The 18,985-nt window shown below is 39.7% G+C and overlaps 1 pseudogene; it reads right to left on the bottom strand.

The window, feature by feature from the left end:
- Positions 1-16,615: 16,615 nt before the first annotated feature.
- LOC118829855 lies at positions 16,616-17,660 on the bottom strand (annotated as a pseudogene).
- Positions 17,661-18,985: the final 1,325 nt, after the last annotated feature.

Genomic DNA, 18,985 nt, shown 5'->3' with positions numbered 1-18,985 from the left:
TATGTCCTATGGCTGACTGTTAAAGTTAAATACATTGGTGGGGACTCATAAACCATAGTTTTAATGAATATGGACCTGTAGAGTACTTTTAACATGAATGGGACTTCCTCTGCAAGTCGGGTGATCTGGCAATTCTTATTTATGTTTTTGCCAAAAATAACTAATTTCATAGTATCCTTGACTTGTTATCATATTAACATCTCTCTCTCTTTCAGGTTTAGAGTAAGAGAGTTTACTATATCATGGCTATAAAAACATTGAAACATTTTCTAATTGACCCTCAGGAGAAAGAAAGAAAATAGTAATTTTATCCCTAATCCCAGATCTATCCTGGAACTAAAACTATCCTTGGTTCTAGCCAGAAAATCCATTTTATCTAGCAGCAGAGCCAACTTTTTTCTAAGTGATCCTTGCAAAGACTGACTTTTTGAAAAGAACAAAGAATAAGTGGATTTAATTGTACCTCGATTTTATAGATTTTACTCTTTCTAATCAAAATATTTTTACATTAGGTACCAAGATAGCACAAAATCTGAATCTCTATTCATTCTTTTGGATCAAGCACTCTCTGCAGGTATCCTTTTAAAAATGCAAATATACATAGGATGTTAACACAGGGAGATGTGAACATCTTTGTGTGGATTTATTAATAAAATCACTTAATTTTCTTAGCAAAGGGATCTATATAACAAGATGAAGGTACAACGTGGGAGACAGGGACTTATTAAAAGGAAATGTTTGGTGGTATTGAATTTAAGATAGACTTTACAGTCTTGTGTAGGTCCACTTCTGACCAGTAGCCCATGAAATTGTTGTCTTTAATACTTTTTGATATAACCACAGCACTTAAGACTATCTTAGGGAACACCATCATTCTTTAATATTCCCATGGAAACAGAAGAAAGAAAGGAATTTGGTTGCTAGTTTCTTGGGTTTATGCAGAAAAAATGAGGAAGGTGATACAGATGAATTTGTGATGCCTTTCCAAGGATGGAGTACACTTAACCAGGGTTGGTAAGAATATATTTACCTGGAATCATGCAAATCTAATTCATGGGACCTTAAAATAAAAAGGAAGGAGGAGAGAGAAAACTACCAAGCTAGAGATCATTGGGAGTTTCTATAATGAATGAAGTAGAGGTGTTCAGAATTCACAAGAGATCTGATTTTCACCAGCAGGAAGGACTTAGGAGTGTGTGAACTATTTTCAAGTGTTTAAAGGGCTATTATGTGGAAGTGTCATCAGATTTATTGTGACATTTCCAAATCTGGCAACTTTTGCCCAACTCTATTCCTTATTGACCTCTACATAGCATTTGACATTGTTCACCTTCTCTTGGGCACTCTCTCCCTTTTGAGGTTTCAGACATTTCTCTCTCTCTCTCTCTCTCTCTCTCTCTCTCTCTCTCTCTCTCTCTCTCTCTTTCTCTCTTTTGATTTTTCTCCTCTTCTGACTGATCTTTTGCAATCTCCTTTTCTGGATCTCCATCTATATCCCATGACCCTAAGCAGTACATGTATGCTAAGGCTTTGTCCCAGTTCTCTTTCTCTTTTCTTTATGTTCTCTTGTTGATCTTATAATTTTCCATGGTTTCAATGATCATCTTTATGAATATAAATCCTAAATCTGCATACTCAGTCTTCATCTTTTCCCTGTGCTCCAGTCAGCTGACGATTGAACATTTCCAACTGGATGTCCTATGCTGTTGTTGTTGTTGAGTCATGTCTGACATGACCCCATTTGGGGTTTTCTTGGCAAAGATACACCAGTGGTTTGCCATTTCCTTCTCCAGTTCATTTTACAGATGAGGAACTGAGGCAAACAGAATTACATTGACTTGCCCAGTGTCACATAGCTACTAAATGTCTGAGCCCTGATTTGAACTCAGGAGGATGAATCTTCCTGACTCTAGGTGTGGCACTCTATCCACTGTGTCCCCTAACTGCCCTGATGTCCTGTGGGCATCTCAAAATCAATTTGTCTTTACCCTCAAACTTGCCCTTAGCCCTTCTGAGCTTTTTATTTATGTGAAGGGTCACCCAGTCACCCAGGTTTAGATGTCAGAATTGTCATTGATCCTCACTCTCTCTATCCACATATCCCTTCAGTCTCTAGCTTTGTTGATTCTACCCCTATAACATCTCTCACATAAATCTCTTCCTTTACACTTACATGGCCACCAATCTAATTGAGGCCTTTATCCTCCCTTGCCTAGTTTATTGAAATAGCCTCCTGATTGGTCCCTCTTCCTGAAGTCTCTTACCACTTTAATCCTTTCTCCATATCACCACTGAAGTGTTTTTCCTGAATTGCCAGTCTCACCACGTTTTCCCTGGTGCAATAAGCTTTAGTGGCTCCACATTTACAATCTCTAGGATTAAATAGAAACTCTTCTGTTTGGCATTTAAGTCTCTTTATAACATGGATCCAGCCTACTTTTCCAGGTTTATTGCATATTACTAACCTTTCTATACTCCATATTCCAGCCATATTAGACTACTTCCTCTTCCTCTCACAGGGCATTCTCAGTGTCTTTGTACAGATATCCCCCATGCCTGAAATCACTTCCTCCTCACCTCTTTTTCTTAGAATCTCTAGTTTTCTCTAAAAATAACTAAAATGCCTCCTCTAATATGAAACTTTTCCTTGTCTCCCGGTTGTTAGGATCTCTCCCCACAATAATATTTGAGAGCATTTTAGTCACATTAACAAGAGAACTATAAAACTGACACAGTTTCTGCCATCTGAAATGAGACAATGTTCAATATACCCCAGAGTTCTGTCCCCTCTAATGGCATCATGGATGTTTTCAAAATTTACGATGGTACCTTTAATAATGCCAACTTGCCCCATAGAACTATGGGTTTATGAGTCACATTGCAAGTTACCTGAAATGTTCTCTCTACCACACAGCTAGTCTCCAAGTTGCTAGGGATAAAGAAGAATTTACTTTACTTAGTGGACTATAGAGGACTCACAGAACTAGAATCTCAAATTGGGATATTTTGAAAAGTATCTAGAGTTGCTGGCACGTGTGTAAAATATGATCTAGATGCTCAGATAAAGAGGACCTCAAACTGTGAATTAATCTGCTCCTACCTGGCATCTAAAATGAAGACAAGTTGGAGATAAGGAGGTTAGGGCTATATCCTGAATGTAGGAGAAACTTTTTTTTAAAGAGTGGGGTCATCTTGCTCTATTATGGTTTGAGTTATGTTTCTTTCAAAGGAATTTTCTCTGCAGAAATAGCTAGTGATGACCATGATGATGGTGATGATGACAGCTAGCATTTATATAGTGTTTTCAGGTTTGCAGAACTTTTTGCATACATTATCTCATTTGATGATACCTTTTGGTGACTTTAGTGAGCTACAGTCGGTGAACTGCAAGAGAATGATGACCAATATTGTAGGTTTTGAGTTGTAACAGACTTGTAGGGCTAATAACCAGAGTTGAGAGCTGTGGAAAACTGCAGAGGAGTGATGAGGGCACCACCTTCTGGGAGTTTTGGAGAGCTGCAGCAGGCATCACTTAATGAGAAACTAGGAGAGGCAATGACTTCTGGAGGCTCCTACGTCCACATGAATTGTAAGTGATTGCCTCTGTACAAGTATCCCAGAAGGGTTAATTAACATTAATGAACCTAATTAATTAATTAGCATTAATAAATGTTAATATTTTCCATGAGCTCTGATAAGGCATCTATTTGTTTACTTAGACCTGTAAATAAATGTATATATCCTTAACCTTTGTATACTGTTTACTTGCAAGAGAAAATGTTGACAACACTAGGTAGAGTCATATAATGGAGTTCCCTGATTTTTTGGGTAGGGAACCAAGACAAATAAGTGAAAAATTACCTAAAGTGTAAGCATGTCTATGCCATGTGACAGTCTCCAACAGAAGGATTACACTGCTTTTTATTTGTTAGGTCAAATTAAGTTTAAGCATTTTATGCCCTACAAGAAATGGGAAATGGTCATTTCTTCCTCTTTTTTCTTAATACAAGCTTTAAGGGTAGATGTTTGGAATGGCTACCTATCCCTCACACAATTCCAGTTAGTACAGTTGGTGGCATGACAGACTTTTCCTCTACATATTTAGGTTCTTTCCTGTTACTGCATCATTAGATTATGAACTGCCTGAACTGGATGTATGGGGTTTCAGGGAGGACTAGTCTCTCTGGTGTAGGGCTTCCTGAACCCCTCTCAGGGCTGTTTATCGAACTTTGCTATCTACCTGTCACCCAACTCTCACTTGTGGCTCCAAGAAGCTGTAGCATGCACAACGGCCACACACCATTAAAATCATTTGGGCAGACAGGCTAAACCAGGGGTGGTGAGCCCACAGCCTTGAGGCCACATGTGGCCTTCTAGGTCCTTGGGTGCAGCCTTTTGACTAAATCCAAGTTTTACAGAACAAATCATTTTTTATTAAGGAGATTTTTTCTGTGAAGTTTGGTTTCAGTCAAAGAGCTGCACTTGAGGATCTAGAGGTCCTCAACATTTAGCTGCTAAACCAACAGGCCTCAAATCCATTGGTGAGTTAGGGGGGTTTCTACCCCAAACATGTTAAGACTTCCCAAGCAGAATGGGTGGATGAGAACAATTTTTTCCAATGACCATGAAAGCTACTGAAGTAGGCATTGTGGAGCTCTTAGAATTTGGCCAGATATTGAAGATTCCAAGATCATCCACTGCATCCCAGGTCACTGCTAGTCATCTTGACTTTTGTCTTGCCACTGGACTTTGATGACACTGTAAGAGAGAGAGGGAGGCTGATGACTTCAGGTAATTCTTCCTTGCTTAAATCCAATTCATGAGCAAGTCAAGATGTTACCCATTACATCATGATGTCATCAGTCCTCTTTAAAGACAGAGGATGAACAACAATGACAAGTATGACAAGGACAGATGGAGTAGGTAAATATCTACCTGGAGAATTTTGAAAGGCCCTGGCAGAACAAATTCAAAAGTGAATAAAGGTTTACCTCAAGGTGCTAGCATTAATGTAGGAGCAGGCTTTCTCTCCAAAAGCACCTCAGAGGAGTCTATGCCACCATGAAGTAACTTGGCCAACTCATCTAGGGGTCTATCACTTTGCTATTCACCTTCCAGGACTCTGTTTTCCTCCCACACTTTTATGGGGATAAAGGTTTGATTCTCTGGAAGATGGTGAATCCCCTCTTCCAAAAAGACTATATCCACAGTTAGATTACCACTTCCTTATCCTTCCTCTCCCTCTCTCCTCTCCCAATTTAACTGAATTTATCTGAAAGCAAGAATTCCTGGTTTTGTCTTTGTGTATTGGGAAAGGCCCAATATCTAAAAACATTCTTTTCCATCATCTTCTAAAGGTTCTGAAATTCTACACTTTGAAAGAAATTTCTTTGGCTCTTTATCTCCAATTATGTGGATTGTGGAAGATTTTGTGGAGGAAAGAGGAGCCTGAAAGAGGGAGATGGGGGGACTTCAAATTTGCTGATTTTAAACTTATGCTTACAGTAGATCTGGTCTGGAAATCTCTGGGCTTACTGAAGTCTACCAGACAGAACAATAATGCTTCATTAATTCAAATTCCAGTGGTTATTCTAGTGGTCAGAAGAGCATGTAAGGAGCTCATTCTTGGAAAATGAAAACATAAATTCCAGGGAAAATAGTAATAAATCCTCAAATACATGGAATACTTGGAGACTCTATGCACAGGGATTTCTTTTGTTCCTGGTTATAGTTAACTCAAATAAAAAGGTCATTAAGATAATCTGGGGTAATAAAAATTCAATTCAAGCCTTTGCCAGAATGGCCTTTTACCACTTAATAGCTAACACATTGGTCAACCAGACTGTGAGGTAATAGGATATTATGACAATTGAGCAAATGAGGTTTTGCAATATATGGCCATAAAGTACTGGAATGATGATATTTAAGCCTATGGATGAAAAGGGCAGTGGGAGTATTAATAATAGGTTTGCCTTGTATAGTTTGCTTTATTCAGATGACATGCCTTACATTCTAACAGAAACAAAAAAGGAATTGCTTTATGATTATGAACTTTGCACATATACATCTAAGTAAAATGGTGATTTTAAAGCTAAAAGCAAATTCTATAACAAATTCTATCTGAATCAGAGCATTTATTTATCAAAAGGAGACAATAAAAACAAATCAATCTCTGTTTTGGGCCAAGCCTGACTAAGGCTGGTCCAGTGGTTCAGCTTTGTGATTAAAACAACATGAGACACTCAGAGACCATTGAACATTTCACAAAAGGTGATTTATTTTATAATATCATAGAAAGAACATTCAGAAAAGCTAGAGCATTGATTTTGTTTTGCCATTCCATATTTGCCATGATGGCACATGTTTGGTCAGAAGTATGTATCAGACCCAAGGATCCTGACACATGCTTATGTGCTGGGCTTTTTTTATTTAGGTGAACAGAAAGCTGTGTCAATGGTTGAAGCCTTTGTTTCTCGGAATAATTAAGTCTTGAAGATGGTTTGATTGTCTTTCAGGAAAGAACTAGCCTAGCCTACCTGGTAGGGACTTTCATAGATGGTGCTCCTGCTACATCCCATCTCTTTTGGTCAAGGTCCTAAAAGTCTTCTAGAGGACCTTTGATCACTTAATTGACTCTTTAGGGTGTCTGCTGGACAACATTGACCTAGGGCATATGGGAAACGTAGGCAACACCAGAGGAGGCATTTAGTGTAGGTAAAAGAAAAAAAATAGAAAAACAGAAAACCAACAAGCAATACAAGGACAGGCTGAAGGGCAGGCACTCTGTGTGGAGAGCTTGCTTTTAGCAGTGGCTAGTACAGCGTCCTGTGATAGTTGGGCATTGGCTTATTCTTTGGTAGTGGCAACTTTTCATTTAGAGAAAGTTATAGCAAAGGATTTCTGAAATTGAGCATTGGTCTTTGGAGATAGGATTGCAGGATCATAGATTTAGAACTAGAAAGGACCTTGGAAGCCATTTATCCCAACCACTGCATTTTGTGGATGAGGAAACTGAGGCCTGGAGAGGTCAAGTGATTTTCTCAAAGTCACCAAGGTAGAGAGGGTCAGAGCCAGGATTCTAACTCAAGTACTAACCCCAAATATAATCCTCTGTCTTGTTTTCCACTGTACCATGGCCACCCCGCTACAAAAAAATGTCTCATCAATAGTCTTCAAAATGTTGGTCTTCAATGGCTCAAACCCACTCCATGATACCTATAACACTTTAAGTAAAATATTACAATATTAAGGAAGTACTGGAGTACAGTCTTAAGGAAATAGATGTTTATACGTGTAAAATGTATGGGTAGCTAAGTCATGCAGTGGATAGAGTGTTAGGTCTGGGATCAGGAAGACTTGAATTAATACCTGGCCTCAGACACTTATTTAAGCTATGTGACTGGATAATTCAATTAACCTCTCTTTGCCTGTCTTCTTCCTTTGTAAAATTGGAATAAGAGTAGCTTCTACCTCTGGGGTTTTTGTGAGGACCGAATGAAGTAATAATCATAAAACACTTAACACAGTGCCTGGCACATAACAAGTGATATATAAATGTTGGCTAATTGTTATTGGTTTCTTCATCTGTAAAAAAATGATAAGGGGTGTTGTGAGGACCAAATAAGATGATAATCGTAAAGCACTTAACATGGCACCTTGCACGTAACAAGTGATATGTAAATGTTGGCTATTTATTATTATTATTATTAGCTTCTGCATCGGTAAAATGATGATCAAAATAGCACCTACCTCTCAGGGATGTTATGAGGACCAAATGAGATTATATTTGTAGAGTGCTTGACACAGAGTAAATGTCATATAACTATTCATCATCATCATTATTATTACTGTTATTATTTATGTATATATTATACCTTTTCATTGGCTGTTCCCCATGCCTGGAGTGCTTTTTCTTCTCATTGCTACCTTTTCGCTTTCCTGGCTTCCTTTAAGACTCAGTTTAAATCCCACTTCCTCTAATAGACCCCCTTTCCTAGTCTCTCCCACTGCCTCTCCTCTGTGATTTCCTCCCATTAACTATTGTTTGTACACAGCTGTTTGCATGTTGCGTTCTTCATTAGAATGTGAGCTCTTTGAGGGCAGGAGTCATATTTTTGCCTTTCTTTATCTCTCAAGCACTTAGAATAGGACCTGACAATAAGCACTTAATAGATGCCTGTTGGTTGGTTGATTGATGTATGGTGGTATAACAGAAAGAGCATTAGAGTAGAAGTCAGAAGATTTGGAGTCAAATCTTGGCTCTGCCATTCACCAGCTATGTGCTTGGGCACTCCGTCTTGGGCACTAAGAAAACCTCAGTTTCCTTAGCTGTAAAATGAAAGTGTTGAACTAGGGGACCTCTATGGTCTCCAACTCTAAATCCTATGTTCCTACTTTGAAGACTTATAATCATTTTACTCAATGAATCTATCTCCTGACATTAGTGGACATCACAGTCTCTATTTAGCTTAGGTGGTATTTGGGAGTTTCTGTAGCTAGAATTTTACCAAGTCATGATCTGGTGGTGAGTGAGCCTCTCTGAATTTAACTAGATCCATCTTTAGATGATGAACTTATTCCATTTGGTTCATACTTTTACTTACCACTTGAATGTTATTAATACATCTTTTTGTTTTACACTCATTTGTGCTTGTTTATATACTACTCTCTAGAATGTACTACCCTTTCTTGTCACTTTTGTAGGCTGAAAGATTCTTGAAGACTGGGACTTTGAGTTCTGCTTTGTCTATCCAGAGCTCTTTATCATACTTTGCACAAGAGTGCTCGAAATATATGATCACTGACCAAAATTAAGGCTCTTGAGGATATGTCTATTTCAATACACTTTTATTTGTTTTATTCCTTGTAGCAGTTCATGAATATTTTTTGAATTTCTGACAAATTATTGGAGTATACAGAGGATAGCTGACTCCTAGTCTCTACCTCATACTCATCAGAGTAGCAAAGGGGACAAAAAAGGAAAAAGATGAATGATGGAAGAACTGTGGAAAAGAGACAGACACATTGATGTGGGCTCATGAATCAGTGAATGGGCAAAACCAACCTGGAAAGAAGTTTTGAATTCATACTTGAAAAGTTACTATCAATTACTTAGCACTTTGTACTAGGTACAAATTGTGTGCCTGTTGACCTCGCTATACTGCTGCTAGGCCTATGTTCAAAAGAGATAAAAGAAAGAGGAACAGGGACTTTATGCATAAAAAGTTATATTATCTCTTTTTCTGGTGGCAAAAAAGTCTTTCTCAGGGTTCTAGTACTGTTACTGCAGACCCTTACTAATATGCTACTCATCAACAATACACCAACTAACATGAAGGACCAGGGAGACTTTTGGGGCTCCTAGTTCTCTTTGGCTATTTTCCTCCACCCAGAAGAAGAACCTTGGGAACTTTGAAAGTATCTGGTTCATGTTACTTCTCCAAAATATGGTCATCAACTTCCCTACAAGCACTCAGGCTGACATGAGTGTCAAACATTAAGCATATTTTATTTATATGATAAAGAAAAGTCTTTGTTCCTGGGTCTCACAGATAATTAAGAGAACCCCTTCCCCTATTGGTTGGGCGTCTCTATCTAGCACATTCCTTGTAATTCTCAACATTGTCCTGGATGGGGCCTTAGATAGGGCTCACTCATCTATTGCCTTGTTTCTCATTTGTTCCTTGTGACTCTGGGTCTGCATGAATACACCTTTCTTTAAAACACACTGTATTCTCAGTGGTCTGCTGCTCAATTCATCTTAATCTAGTCATACCTCTAGTGACTACCATTTGCTTTATGACTGTGGTTCCTTATTGTTTCTTGAATCTTCTTTTCTCTATGTAGCCTCTGTCTTCTTTCTTCCCACTTGGCTCAGCTGGCATATCTCTCTCTTCCTCCTTCACTGGGTGGCCTGGTCTCTCTCTCTCTCTCTCTCTCTCTCTCTCTCTCTCTCTCTCTCTCTCTCTCCCTCTCTCTCTCTCTCTGTCTCTGTGTCTGTGTCTGTCTCTCCTACTCTATGTAATTCTGGCACCAGAAGACTTCCTTGTACTCATCTCATGTTTTTTGGCTGTGAATAGTTAAGTCAAAGCTGCTTCTCTTAAGTATGTACACATGCATTGGGGATAGCAAAGGAGTCTTCCCTACATTTAAATTTGTAGTAGCTTTATGTCTTCTGTTGTAACATAATCCACCAGACTGTCTTTTATGTAACAATATTCCATATGTACAGTACTCAACAAATATTTTTGACTAGTTAGCTAAATGGTCACGGAATATCAGGAATGGGGGAACCAAGGTTGGCAAGGTTCTTGTATATATCACCTATTTTGGACAAGATTGGTTAGAGGAACAAAATATCAAGGTAGCATATATGCCCACTTCCCCACTCTTCCTCAACACTGACACTAATAGGCAGAGGGTAGGAATTTTTATAGGTTTATAGGATAATAGATTTAGAGCTAGAAAGCTCCTTAGAGTATATTGATTCCAACCACTTGATTTTACAGAAAAGGAAGCTGAGGTACAGAGAAGTTAAGATTTGGTCAGGGTTATTCAGCTATTAAATGTCTGAGGCAGGATTTAAATTAAGGCTTTCCTGACTCAAAATCTTTCATTTTTAAGCTTACTAAAACATTGCTCTTTAAGGTCAGGGAGCTACAACTGTTAACTAGACAAATTTTTATTTTCTGATACTCTACATCCTTTCTGGCATCCTCCCCACCACCGACACCTACTACCCTCATAATGTTACCAGCTGCTCAGGGCTTTTCTTTTCCAGTAGTACCTGATACTTTATACATAATCCATATCTAACCTCTCACCTGTTTCCTTTGGGTAATGCTCTCTACTTTCCAGGCAAATCTGAAAGCTAATCCATACTAATATGCTCATAGATGTGAGAGTCTTTGTGTGCTACCACTTCCTATATAACACATTTGTATTTTAATTGAGCCAAGCAGAAGGAAAACATTGCAATTTGAGGGGAAGCGATTCCAAACATCGGTAATTTGTATGCTGTGGTTGTTTGTTCTTCATTTTAGAAGAGGACCAATAACATCATGGGGTGATACCTTGGCTTGCACATGAATTGGATTTAAGTGAGGAAGAGTTGCACAAAGTCATTAGCCTCACTTTCTCTTCCAAGATCATCAAAATCCAGTGGCAGGACAAAAGTCAAGATAACTAGTGATGGCCCAAGTTCCAGCGGATGGCTTTGAAATCTTTGATATCTGACCATCAATCATATGATGAGTCAAAAGCACTCCATAGCACCTGCTTCAGCTGCTTTCATGGCATGTTGCCAATACAAATTGTTCTCATCAACTCATTCCACCGGGGAGGTCTTCACATAGTTGAGGTAGACATCCCTTTAAGTCACTGATGAATTTGAGGCCTGTTGGCTACCCTCAAACTGGTTTAAGCCATCTGCCAAGATGGTTTTACCAGGGTGTGGCCACTGTGAATACTGCAGTTTCTTGAAGCCACAGGTGAGAATTGGGTGACAGGTGGACACCAGAGGTGGATGAGCAGACCAGAAAAGGGCTTGGCAAACCCTCACACTAGAGGGGCTAGTCCTCCCTGAATACTCCCTATCCCAATACTACCCGTAATGTGATAGGCTGGTGTGAAAGAGCAATATGGGTAAAAAGGACCTTTAAGACTTGAAATCACCTCTGCAGGCTTGCCTTCTTTTCCTATGTGTAGGCTGACTCTGAAGGTCTAGGTCTGTGCCTCAGTAATACCACTGATGAGATTAATCACAACTTCCTTTTCTTGGTTTTATCTACTCATGATATTTGTTGCAATTGAAAGCTAAGAACATTTTGTTTATAAAAGAGAGATATGATGTATTGGAAAGAACACTGCATTTGGAGCCAGAATATGTGGATTCATGTCCTGGTTCTACTATTTACTATCTGTATGACCTTGGGCAAATTGATTAAAATCTTTGGACCTTGGTTTCCAAAACATGAGGAAATTGGACACAATAATCATCAAGTTCCCTCCTGGCTCTGACTTTATGATCCAACGAATAGAACTTTGGGGAATAAGTGGCAAAACCCTTAAGCATAAAACAATGCTCGAGTCAAAAGTTAATGGATTTCTATATTTCTTCTACATAGAACACATTTTATCTATTACATGCACAAAACTGAAGTCAATGAGAATTAATATTATTTTCCAGATGGTGCCTTCTGGCACACATATTGGCTGTATTATAGACTTTTGTAATTGAGGAAATATGTTATATTGTTCTGAAATACCTCATTTGAATATTACACATCTCCAGGGTTCTATTACTTTGGATCTTCAAATTAGATTAATTTTTTCTAGGGACTAGATTCTAATTTTATGCAATTTGCGATTAAGCATGTTTATTTTTCCTCCCAAAGGAAAGGGTAGGATCTCATCACACATCTAGAAATGGGTCCCAAAACCACAGAATATCAGAGTAGATTTTACAGTTTTGCTTCAACTCAAATTTTAAATGGAATCCCTTCTGCAATATCACTGATAGCCTCTTGTCAAGATGTTTGGTGAAGGATAACTTACTACTTCTTTTAGTAGCCCATTCTCATTTATTAAATATCTCTCATGTACCAGGCATTATGCTAGGTTGGGGGATGCAAAGACCAGAGTAAAAACAGTCTCTACTCTAAAATGGGCTTGCAACAGTCTAGTCAGAGGAAGCAACATGCACATATATAGGAAGTTACCAAATAAATGTTAATATATTGGTAATTTGGGGAGGAGCCACTAAAAACCAGGGTATAAGGAAATGCTTCATGCAGAAGGCATGCAGAAGGCAGCTCTTGAGCTGAATCTCAAAGGAAATTTCTCTTATACTTTCTCATCATGGGTCTATGTGTTTCTAGTACTGTGTGGGGTAGAAGCAGAAGTTGATGAGAATTAGTTATTCTCTTTTGGCCTCATGGACAGTTGTACTAGATGCCAAATCTTCCTTCTAGGTTTAACTTTCTAGTCAAGATCCTCAGCTCTGCCCCTCAGGCTGATGGTTTTCTTTAGGATGTGCTTAGGCAAGATCAAAGGAATATTAGAGACACCAAAGCCAACTACTCCAAAAATATGTGGCTCCAGGTTTATTTATCCTTCCTGAGACATGTATTATGATAAATCCAAGTATGCACAGCTTTCTTATTGGGCTAGATTCACTGAGTCTTTCTATGCATTTGTTAAGTCATAAAATCTCTTTCCAGAAGTGTGTTGTATTCCAGAGAAAAATCTCTCAGGTGTTGAAGGAAGTTCCAAGGTAACTTGAGTCATAGTGGTGAAGTTCATGAAGAGTCACAAGCAAAGCTTGGAGTGGAAAAACAGACAAAGAAACCAAGTGTTACTGATGGCTGTCCATGACTTTAGCTACTGACTCCATTCTATCTGTGTTTAGCCTTCTGTGACCTAGCCTAGATTGCTGCGTGTGTAAGAGACTCCAGCTCCTTTTGCCTGATTCAGTATAAAACTACACCACCCTGAGGAGCTGTGGGTCAGCTGGTGGTCAGGCTGCTATCATCCAGAAAGAAGGAGTGTTTTGGGAGAGTTACAGGTGTGCTTCATTCCCTAGAGTCAGACAGAGGGGTAGGTTAAGTAATAGGAGAGCAAGGTAGCATGTAGAAGTAAAGTAGAGAAGTTAGAGAGATAAGAAAAAAGAGATGTGCACAAACAGAAAAACAAGATTAGGAGTAGAATCTCTTAGGGAAAGTATATGTTTATATATGTATGTGTCAATGTATATATGTATGTGTGTGTATACATGTATATATAGGTATATATCAACACCTATATATAAATATATGCATGCTCAATCATAGCCTTGGGGTGGCAGGTAGTGGGGAGGAAGGGAGAAAAAAGGACAAAGTGAAAAAATGTACAGCAGAGAACAAAAGAAAACCTACAAGGAAGCAAAGATGGATAGCTTTCAACATAATGTATAGTATTTAATATATAGGATTTCTTGAAATAATAAGTTATTGCTATATATTCTGAATCCTCTCCTACGTTCTGCTGTGCACATGACATATTTTTCTTTTATATTTAAGTTTATAATGTTTCTTTTTCTTTTGTTATTATGTATTAAAGTTTTAGTATTTGTCTAAAATAAAAAAATAAAAAAATCTCTTTCCAATCAAGTCTGAGCCCCCATGCTGGGAATTTCCCTACAATTATGAAAATGTCTTCCCCCATGGATATCTCATCACCCATTGACTGCTCTACCAGCTGAATTTAAGCCCCAAAGACACACACCAATCATTCAATAAATTCATGTCTTATAAACAAATTTTAAAGAACAAATGACAAAACAGAAAGCCAACAGACTCAATGAACAAGGATTGCTAAAACAGATTTATCTCCCTAGAGAGAGAAAAAAAGAATGGAGGGAAGGAGGTGGGAGTGTAGAATTCACTATGTTCTGTCTTCACAACACCATGACCACAGAAATCTGTCCATCTGGCTTAATCTCAGCACCAATCACAGAGTCCTGATATCTGAGACTCGGTGTCTCCCTTTCTTTTTGCTCTATACCGTTGTTCCTGAATCTTCTTGAGTGCTTCCTTACACTGCTTCTTCTGCTTTCTAGTTCCAAAGACCCTAAATCTTCTCATCACAGCACTACCAGAGTTTCTTATAGCATCCCCTTAGTGTTTTTGATAGCTTATCACAAGATTTCTGCTCTGTCTCTCCTATGGAATTGGGAGAGGCCCATTGGTCACAGTCTCATGGCTCTCATGGGCTCAAATAGAAAGACATTAGGGAATTTATATCCACCAGCAGGCACTGGTCTGCAATGTTCTACTTCTCTAGGAATATTGAGAGAAGGAGATAAGAAGAGAATATATTTTAGGCATGGAGGCAGGGCCTGGAGTGCCATGTGTAAAGAGAAGTAAGAAGGTCAGTTTGGCTGGACTATAGTGTGTATGGAGTGATACAATCAGGGGTGTGCTAGAGCCAGTTTGTATTGGCTTGAGAGAGCTGATTGTTACATTTTCAGTGTGAATATTTAAACCTTGGAAATCAGCAAATGTTACAAATCAGGGCTTTCTCATTTTATTGATTTCTAGACCTAAGAAAGTGATGGAGAAAATATTAATAATGCAAATTAACAATGTTTTAAGCTTACATTACCACCCCCCCCCCCGCAAAAGCTGGTTGTTAAACACTTATCAACACATCCCTAGGTACAATGTGCAGTAAAGCTAGAAGGGTAAGTTGGGGGCCAGGTCCTGAAGGGCTTTACAGATAAAATAAAAAATGTTATTTTTGATGCTAGAAATAATAGAAAATCAATAGAGCTTATTGAGAAGGTGAGTGACATAGATTTGTGCTTTAGGAAAAACATTTTGACAGCTGTGTGAAGGCTGGATTTAAGACTCTTGAGCAGCAAGACTGGATTCTAAGGTAATTGCAACAATCTAGGTGAGAAGTGATGAGGGCCTGATGGCTGGGTGAGTGGAGAGATGGGGGATAGCTGTGAGAGATTGTTAGGAAGATTTTCCTTACATGTAGCTGAAATTTACCTTTCTGTAATTTCTATCAATTGTCCTAAATTTTGCCCTAAAGGGCCAACTGGAAAAAATCTGATTCCTCTTTTGCATGATAATCTTCAAATACTTAAAGACTACTGTCATATCCCTTTAAAGTCTTTTCTTGTCATGCCTAATTAACTCCATTTCCTTCAACTAAACCTTACATGGCGTGTTCTCTAATCCTTTCACAATTTGATGATGCTCCTCCAGGTGAGCCTAGTTTGTTACAGTAGCCTCTAAATGAAAATGAGGTATCAGGCACTGTCTAACCAAGGTAAAGTTTAGCAGATTTATCACTTTCATCTTTCTACCCAATATACCTATCTCTTTTAATGCAAACTAAGATTGAATTAACTATTTTGGGGTGCCATGTTAGATTATTTACTTATGGATCTCGTGATCCACCAAAACCCCTAGATGTGCCACAACACGCTTTATATGTCAACAAATTTCTAGCCCCCATCCCCAGCTGCTGTTTGTGGTCTTCTCTTCCTGGTTTGGTGTCAGGCAGGTCACAAGAGGAGTTTTATCCGTGGGAGTAAAAAGGCATGTTCTCCTCTGTGAGTCTGGGGGAAATAAGAAAGAAGTCAAGGCATTAGGGGAGAGAAAGGAGAGCCAAATGGAATCTCAAGACCTTGGCAATGGATCTCTGTTGCCAATGTGAATATGCAATGTTCAACGCAATTCTTTATATCAAAGAGTAGTGTGTTGTGAGCATAAAAGCATATGAGAATTACTACCCTAGATTTTTGTACATGAAATGTTATGTCTCTCCTGTTGAATACAAGTATCCTTATGATTTTTTTTTTTTTTTTTTGCTTTTCAGATTGCTTTCTTTAAGAGTCGGGAGATGAAAGAGATGTGGAACTAACAAACAGCAAATTTCCCAACTTCCCTCCCACCCATTCCCCTCAAAAAAATCTGTTTATGAATCTCTGAAAGATTGATCCCATCCTTCCCTGTTCCTAAATACTCCCAGGATACAGAAAGCTTAATCGTCCAACTCCCAGACCTTAAAACAATTTGTTGGGTTCCTCATCTCTAGTCTCTCACCTCCTCTGCCCAAGGATGGGCTAAGCCCTTTGGCTTGAATGCATGGTAGAGCCCAGAGGGGTAACAGGAAGAGAGGAAAATGCATCCCTCTCTGTGAAAGGAGCTGGGGAATAGAGAGTGGTGAAATGAGGGGCTCCGTAACTGGGATGAGTGAATAGAGGGCCTGGAGCTAGAGGGAAAGGCATAGGTCCACCAGGGAAGGAACCAGCTGCCTCGAAATCTTCTCGCGGTGAGTTGCTGTTGCTGTGTTGTTCTTCTGGCTCCGGTTACAGAGCCAAACCCGGACAACATCTTTCTCAAGGCCCAGCTCCTCAGCAATATTGCTGATCTGCTGAAGTGTGGGCTTGGGGCACTGGAGAAACATGGTTTCCAAGTTTCCCCGAACTCCATTCTCAGTGCTTGTACGCTTCCTCTTTCTGGCTTGTTGAAGGACTGTCTCAGCCCTGCACAGCTCCTGAAGGTGGTCGTTGTGATCTGCAGCTTCTAGCCACTTCTGTAGCAGAGGTCGGAGCTTACACATGCTCTTGAAGATGAACTGTAGTGCCTCAAAGCGACAGATGGTGGTCTGGTTAAAAACCTTGCCAAAGAGAGCCCCCAAGGTGATGCCCACATCAGCCTGGGTATAACCCAGAGTGATCCTCTTCCGCTTTAGCTCCTTGGCAAACTGCTCCATTTCCTCTGGGGAAGAGGTATCCTGTGGCTGCTAGTCTCCACTCTCCACCGGCCCAATCTTGGTGACTCGAGCAGTTGCGCGGGGCTCTGGAGAGCTGCCCTCGGAAGGGCTCTCTACCCCGGGTCCCGCATCGCCTTCGGGGACTGCGATCTCCTGAGAAGGCTGAGCCCTCACTCCCACATTGGGCTGAAGTTCACAGTAGACATCCCCTCCCCACGCATCATACAAGGGGGCGGGGTACGGGGCCATTCCCCACCCGTCGGGTCTAGTGCTGTTCAGTCCCCACCGGGCGGGCCTTGACAGCCGGGCCAATTTGGCGTAGGCTCTGAACCTCCGGCCCCGCCACCGCCCAGGGGTGGCGAGAAATATTCAGGAGCCAGGTGTCCGGCCATGGGGAAGCAGGGCACCCCCACCCGGGGTTTTAAGAACTAATTAGATATCTTATCAGATTCACCCCATAATTCTAGCCTGTTGAGCTCTTTTTGGATTCTGTCTCTATCATACAATACAGTAGCTTCACCCCTCTCCCAGCCCCTGCCTCAGCTTCATATGTCTGCAAATTTGATAAGCATTCTATCTATGCCTTCATCTAACCAACCTTCAAAAAATGCTGAACAACAATGGGGAAGGACAGTTCTCTAGAGCAATATGGTACAGAGCTTCTTCCAATTTGATTCTGACTTATTAATGACTATTTTTTGATTCCAGTTTATCCATATGTTCTAATTCTGCCTAACTTTAAACTTATCTAGAAAGAGGTGTCAAACTTAAGGTCAAGGGCAACAAAACTCCTAAGTGGGTCCCAACCAGATTAAAATGTATTTGGGAAAGGTTTAATGAAAAAAAGTAAAAATTCAATATAGATAATGTTAATTTGTGGTTTTCTAAGTCAATGTGCAGCCATCATGAATCACTTTTTATACCTTTGCTCTAAACCATAACTTTCCATTGTCCACAGCAATAATAGCACAAGGAATTCTGTCATATGTTTGGTGGGCTATAGAATTCCCATCATCAACTAGTTGAGTAATCCTGTCAAGACAGGATATGAGGTTAGTATGGTGTTACCTGCTCTAAGTAGAGATATACTGTCTCATATGTATAAATTTCTTTTAATGGTATAGTCTAGAATTTTCTGAATTCACTAGGTGGTACAGTGAATAGAGTGCTAGGCCAGAAATCAGGAAGATTTATGTGAGGCAAATCTGGCTTCAGATACTTACTGACTGTATCACCCTGGGCAAGTCACTTAACCCTGTTTGTTCCAGTTTCCTCATTTGTGAAATGACCTGGAATAGGAAATAGCAAATAACTCCAGTATTTTTGTCAAGAAAACCCCAAATGGGGTCACAAAGAGCAGGACACAACTAATTCAACATAATAACAACATTCAATGGGTCTGTATTTTGTGAGTCAATGTCATGTTCAGCATCATTGTGATGGTGGTCAGTTTTCTAATAAGGCAAAGCTAGTGTAGGTGTCCATTGAGCATAAAGACAGCTAGATGTCTCAGTGGATAGAGTGTTGGGTCTGGAGTCAGGAAGACCTGAGTTGGAATCTGGGTTCATAAACCCACTAGCTATGTAACCCTGGGCAAGTCACTTAACCTCTGTTTGCCTCAATCCACTGGAGAAGCAAATGGCGAATCACTCCCATATCTTTTCCAAGAAAACTCCATGGAAAGTAGGGCCCATGGGATCGTGAATAGTCTGACATG

This window comes from Trichosurus vulpecula, chromosome 8, assembly GCF_011100635.1.
Source record: "Trichosurus vulpecula isolate mTriVul1 chromosome 8, mTriVul1.pri, whole genome shotgun sequence".
Lineage (NCBI taxonomy): Eukaryota > Metazoa > Chordata > Mammalia > Diprotodontia > Phalangeridae > Trichosurus > Trichosurus vulpecula.
This window is presented reverse-complemented; position numbering and strand designations above follow the sequence as displayed.